This window comes from Canis lupus, chromosome 22 (genome assembly GCF_011100685.1).
Source record: "Canis lupus familiaris isolate Mischka breed German Shepherd chromosome 22, alternate assembly UU_Cfam_GSD_1.0, whole genome shotgun sequence".
NCBI classification, from domain to species: domain Eukaryota; kingdom Metazoa; phylum Chordata; class Mammalia; order Carnivora; family Canidae; genus Canis; species Canis lupus.
In genome coordinates, this window is record NC_049243.1 from 34,117,410 (window position 1) to 34,123,807 (window position 6,398).

At 34.7% G+C, this 6,398-nt stretch overlaps 1 non-coding gene across 1 annotated transcript; it reads right to left on the reverse strand.

Moving 5' to 3' along the window:
* Window positions 1-2,852: 2,852 nt before the first annotated feature.
* On the reverse strand, window positions 2,853-2,957 carry LOC119865285. The gene has a single exon (XR_005376663.1). It is a non-coding gene; the product is annotated as a U6 spliceosomal RNA (small nuclear RNA).
* Window positions 2,958-6,398: the final 3,441 nt, after the last annotated feature.

Genomic DNA, 6,398 nt, shown 5'->3' on the forward strand with positions numbered 1-6,398 from the left:
ACTCTTCAGAGTATAGGGGTAGAGGAAACATTCCTCAGCATCTTAAAAGCCATTTATGAAAAGCCCACAGAAAATGTCATTCTCAGTGGGGAAGCACTGGGAGCCTTTCCCCTAAGATCAGGAACAAGACAGGGATGTCCACTCTCACCACTGCTATTCAACATAGTACTGGAAGTCCTACCCTCAGCAATCAGGCAACAAAAAGAAGTAAAAGGCATACAAATTGGCGAAGGAGTCAAACTCTCCCTCTTTGCAGATGACATGATACTATACATAGAAAACCCAAAAGACTCCACCCCAAGATTGCTAGAACTCATACAATAATTAGGCAGTGTGGCAGGATACAAAATCAATGCCCAGAAATCAGTGGCATTTCTGTACACTAACTATGAAACTGAAGAAAGAGAAATTAAGGAGTCAATCCAATTTACAATTGCACCCAAAAGCATAAGATACTTAGGAATAAACCTAACCAAAGAGGTAAAGGATCTGTACCCTAAAAACTCCAGAACACTTCTGAAAGAAATTGAGGAAGACACAAAGAGATGGAAAAATATTCCATGCTCATGGATTGGCAGAATTAATATTGTGAAAATGTCAATGCTGCCCAGGGCAATTTACACACTTAATGCAATCCTATCAAAATACCATGGACTTTCTTCAGCAAGTTGTAACAAATCACCTTAAGATTTGTGTGGAATCAGAAAAGAACCCGAATAGCCAGGGGAATATTAAAAAAGAAAAGCAGAGTCGAGGGCATCGCAATGCCAAATTTCAAGTTGTACTAAAAGCTGTGATCATCAAGCCAGTGTGCTACTGGGGCAAAAACAGACACATAGATCAATGTAACAGAATACAGAACCCAGAAATGGGCCCTCACTCTATGGCCAACTAACATTCAACAAAGCAGAAAAGACTATCCACTGGAAAAAGGACAGTCTCTTCAATAAATGGTACTGGGAAAATTGGACAGCCACGTGCAGAAGAATGAAACCAGACCACTCTCTTTCACCACACACAAAGATTAACTCAAAATGGATGAAAGATCTAAATGTGAGACAAGAATCCATCAAAATCCTAGAGAAGAACACAGGCAACACCCTTTTTGAACTTGGCCACAGCAACTTCTTGCAAGATACATCTATGAAGGCAGGGGAAACAAAAGCAAAAATGATCTATTGGGACTTAATCACAATAAAAAGCTTCTGCACAGCAAAAGAAACACTCAACAAAACTAAAAGACAACCTACAGAATGGGAGAAGGTATTTGCAAATGACGTATCAGATAAAGGGCTAGTATCCAAGATCTATAAAGAACTTAATAAACTAAACAGCAAAGAAACAAACAATCCAATCATGAAAGGGGCAAAAGACATGAACAGAAATTTCACCAAACAAGACATAGACATGGCCAACAAGCACTTGAGAAAATGTTCCGCATCACCTGCCATCAGGGAAATACAAATCAAAACCACAATGAGCTACCACCTCACACCAGTGAGAATGGTGAAAATTAATAAGACAGGTAACAGCCAATGTTGGAGAGGATGTGGAGAAAGGGGAACCCTCTTGCACTGTTGGTGGGAATGTGAAACCTCTTGCACTGTTGGTGGGAATGTGTACAGCCACTCTGGAAAACTGTGTCGAGGTTCCTCAAAGAGTTAAAAATAGAGCTACCCTACGACCCAGCAATTTTACTGCTAGGAATTTACCCCAAAGATACAGATGCAGTGGAATGCAGGGACACCTGCACCCCAATATTTATAGCAGCAATGTCCAGAAGAGCCAAACTGTGGAAGGAGCCTTGGTGTCCATCGACAGATGAAAGGATAAAGAAGATGTGGTATATGTATACAATGGAATATTACTCAGCCATTAGAAATGACAAATATCTACCATTTGCTTCATTGTGGATGGAAGGTAGAGTATTATGCTGAGCTGAGTGAAGTAAGTCAATCAGAGAAGGACAAACATTATATGATCTCATTCATTCGGGGAATATAAAAAATAGTGAAAGGGATTATAGGTGAAACAGGAAAGAAAATGAATGGGAAATATCAGTGAGGGTGACAGAACATGAGAGACTCCTAACTCTGGAAAATGAACAAGGGGTAGTGGAAAGGGAGGTGGGCCGGGGGTGGGGGTGACTGGGTAACGGGCACTGAGGCAGGCACTTGATGGGATGAGCACTGGGTGTTATGCTATATGTTGGCAAATTGAACTCCAATAAAAAAGAAAATAAAAGAAACAAGTTTGGCGAAATAGGCCTGCCCTGTAAAATTGTCCTCCTTCCAAGTGGGATAAGGCTCTGATAAAGTCCTTTTCTTGGAAAAGTAGGCCTTTGTTTTGCAGAATTATCTGGATGTATTTCAAAGTGGTTACATTTCTCCTGCCCTGCCAGGATTATGAGATTTTTCTTGTCTCCTCACTATTCAAATGTAGTGGGTTCTTGAGGGTGAAACACACAAAATTATGGAGGCTCGTCTACCAATGCAGCCTCCACCCGTTTGCCCATCTCATGCTAATCCACCCTTGGCCTGCAGCAAGTTACTATTTAAGTTGTCCTACCTGTTTATGGTTCCAGTAGCATCTGCTCTAGGTAAGTGTATCTCTAATGTGATTCTCTTTAATTGCAATCTCTGAATTTTGGGGTGGTCAAGTGCCATGGGAATCAGAAATCTCTCATGAGCCTAAGAAAATCACTGAACTTCAATTTATTCAACTTCTTTTCTTGGTGTAAGTACAAGAGTGCTAATATCCAAGTTCTTTTCATGTTGTAGCTGAAACCCGAAGTCACAGATGGAGTTTTATTCAAAAATAAATCAGTGTTCAATTTTTCAACTTAAAAAAATCTTAATATGGAACTATTCACAAATCTGTATGTCATCTTTGTTCAGGGGTCATGCTTCTCTTCCCTGTGTGGTTCCAATTTTAGTATAGGACTGCTATAGTGAGTGCTTGTTTTTTATTTTATACAATGCTGTCTGGGTGAGCTGAGTTTAATAGTCCACTTATAGTTGGCTTTATTTGATAAAGAGATGAGGGGTCAGAAAAGAGTTTTATTATATTGCCAAAAGTAGAGAAAAGAAGAAGGAAGGCTCATCAGTTGAACGATTGGCAGAGACAGACTGAGCAGCTGATGGACTTATTTCTCTAAGGAGAAACACTGAGGATGAAATTGGAGATGCTCAGATTCAAAGCCAATGATGTGTAAAAAAGAGAAAATGAGAGGGTCATTTTTCCAGTTCTTTTAGTCCTGCAGAGTTATTCTAGCATCTGAGAGAGATTTGGGACCATCAATGATTGCACCTTCTGCATTGATTCCATTTTCACCATAAGCATCAGAAATAATGATGGAAGCAAAGCACATTTTGGTAACATCTTTATCGGAATTAATCAATAATACAGTGAGTAAAGGGGAGGAGAAAATGGCTATGGCAAAGTGATGATTATTGCCCTATTTGGGGGTTTTTAGTACACTTGTAACATTGACTGGAGATTAACATAAATCGATGACTCAGCATGGGGCTGATTTCCTATAACAGTAAATGAGATGAGAGACAATAAAATTTGTGCTGTAACTATTACTCTGACTTTAAAATACTTACAGGCTGGCATGACTTGGAAAAATTTAAATTTTCAAGTTAACTTCTAAATAGAATCCAGTTCTACTTTGATATGTAAATGTTAAATCACAAGTCAAAAGGAAATGAAGGACATTAAATTATTCTTAAATTAAGCATCTGCATATGATACTGTTCTTAATTTCTTTGTCTGAATTTTCCAATATATACTCAAAAGTTCAAACTAAATGAAACTTTTAATTATAGAAAATAGCTACATGTATTTAAAAAAATAATCAGAATATAACTTTTAATGACATGTTGATTTTATATTTGAGTTAAATGACATTTGTATTCCACAATTTCTCATCTTAAGAAAGGAAGCAAATTAAGAATGAATGTGGATACATAATTGTGATTGCCATTTTAGTAGGACAATTAGGGAAATGCCAGGAACTTTTTATCCTGTGTAGTATTAATGCAATATGCTAATTAAATAATACCCTGAGAACTCTAATAATAGACAACTTTGTCCTTTAGAAGCCACAGATGGGTGGCTGAATATTGGTATAAATCAGAATGACAAAGTTAAGTAAAAGATATGAAGACACATTATTTTCATAAAATGAGGTGTCTAAGCACATTTTAAATATTATTTTTCATATATTTTGTCCTTCTTTCCATTCTAGATCATATATTTGCCCTTTGTTTTCATGAAATGTTTTATGAAATATACAAGAATGTTTCAAATGCTTTGCTACTAGATGATTAAGGGTAAAATCCATTGAATTTTGTTTCTTAGAGAAAATACTCATTTTTTCATTGCTTGACTCTGAATTTTTATTGCAGAATTAAATACCAAATTTATTAAATTTTCTGTTGCCAATTTGAAGAAAATAAAGAGAACAAATAGTGGCTTATGTATATTATATAGTCATTTTCAAAAAGAATATTGCCTATATTGAGTAAGAGCAATGAGAAAGCTTAATATCCTTCTGTTTCTTTACACAAGATTTACTATTCACTAAACAGAGTAATTACCACAGCAATTGTTACAACACAAATACACTCAATACACATTAATGAAGCACATAAGAAGGCAAAGGTATTGCTATTTATCTTTATTAAGCTTTTCAATTTAAAAATATTCAATTCGCATAATTTAGAGAAAATATGCAATTAGTGAACTTTTGTTTACCTTTGACAATCTAATTAACAGTGAAAGCATGTAGAAAGATAAAAGTCACTGAAGTTTATGTTAGGTACCTGCTTACACTTCAAATAAAATTAAATCATTTATTGAGGCTTGGAGAGAAGTGCACTGAGTTTTAGGAGATTTGAACTTTAACCTCAACTGTACAACCATTGTTAGGTCTTCACACTTACTCCTTTTACTGCGAAATGATTAATAATGTAAAATTACTCATTGATGGGAACTAACAATATGATGAGTGGCCTCTTTAAATTAGCTCTTAGAAAGAAATATTAATGGTTCCACTACTTCATTGGATTTTTTTTTCAATTCTTTACGTGGGTTGAGAGGTTTTGAAGACCTACAATGTATTCATTCTAAGGGGCAAAAATTGAATAACTAGATTATTATAGTTACAAAAGTTAAATGAATTTATGTGTTTTCTGTAAAACGACTTACCACCGTTGAAAATTCATAAAATTCTGTCATTTGTATTTTTTCTCATTGTGCTTCAATACAGAAATATCAAACTATTGTGCAAGTACTTATAATTTTTAAAAGGTCCTATAAATAGGACCTTTTAAATATTCTTAAGGTATTGAGAGTAGACAATAAGAATAATGCATGTACTATAGAGAGTTGCGATATATCATCTTTTTAAATTTGTATAATTAAAGATAAAGCCTTAGAATCTTAGCTCTTAATAAAATGCATCGTATAGTCTAGGTGATTTGTAAGTAATACAATGGCTTTTGACTTTGAATTGCAATTCGGAACATTACATGTGATTTTGAAAAATGCATAGTACATAGAAATAAATTTAACTCCTTAACTTGAGGAAAACTAAAGATGTATTTGTCCAGCTATCATACCTGCTCAGATATTATTACTTGTTCTTCATTTCACACTAACGATGAACAGTATTACTTATGGGAAAAAGTACAAAATATGCTCCTCACTGTATTTCCCTTGAAAGTTGCTATCTATGAATTCATTCATGAACTCAAATTGCTATATTTGGGATATGTTTCTCTGTTAACTACATACGAATTTCCACAGGGATATATCCCCCCCCCCCCCAAGATAACTCTCGTTTTCTAAAAAGTTTCTTTTTCTGATGGGGTACACTGAAGATGAAAAAGAAAGTGAGCTACTTTTTTTTAATTGAGCATATATCTCACAAAGTAATCTTGGAACAACCTTATTTCCAAATAATACAATTGAAAGAGAAGTTAAGATATATCTTAAACACCTCAGAGATTAAAAATAATTAAAATACATTTCTATTAGATCTGATCTACTAGATCAGAAATCTTTCCTGACCATGCCATTTTTATTTTATTTTAGCACAGGTAGATACACTCCATAAATTCTAACCATCTTTGCAATTTGAGTCTATAAGTCATAACCAGCATCATTTTTATTACATAGAAATGACATCATAAATTGCTAAATGACATTTCTATATTTATAGTGCAAATGACAATTCTTAAGTGGATATATTTTACATTCCCTTGTAAGAGTTTGAGATTAGAATTAGAACATGGATACGGCTTGGATCCTAAATACTTTTCTTACTATTGAAATGTCTTTTATAAAAATTACTATAAAGTTGGATTTTCTTTAGTCCAGAATAATTCATT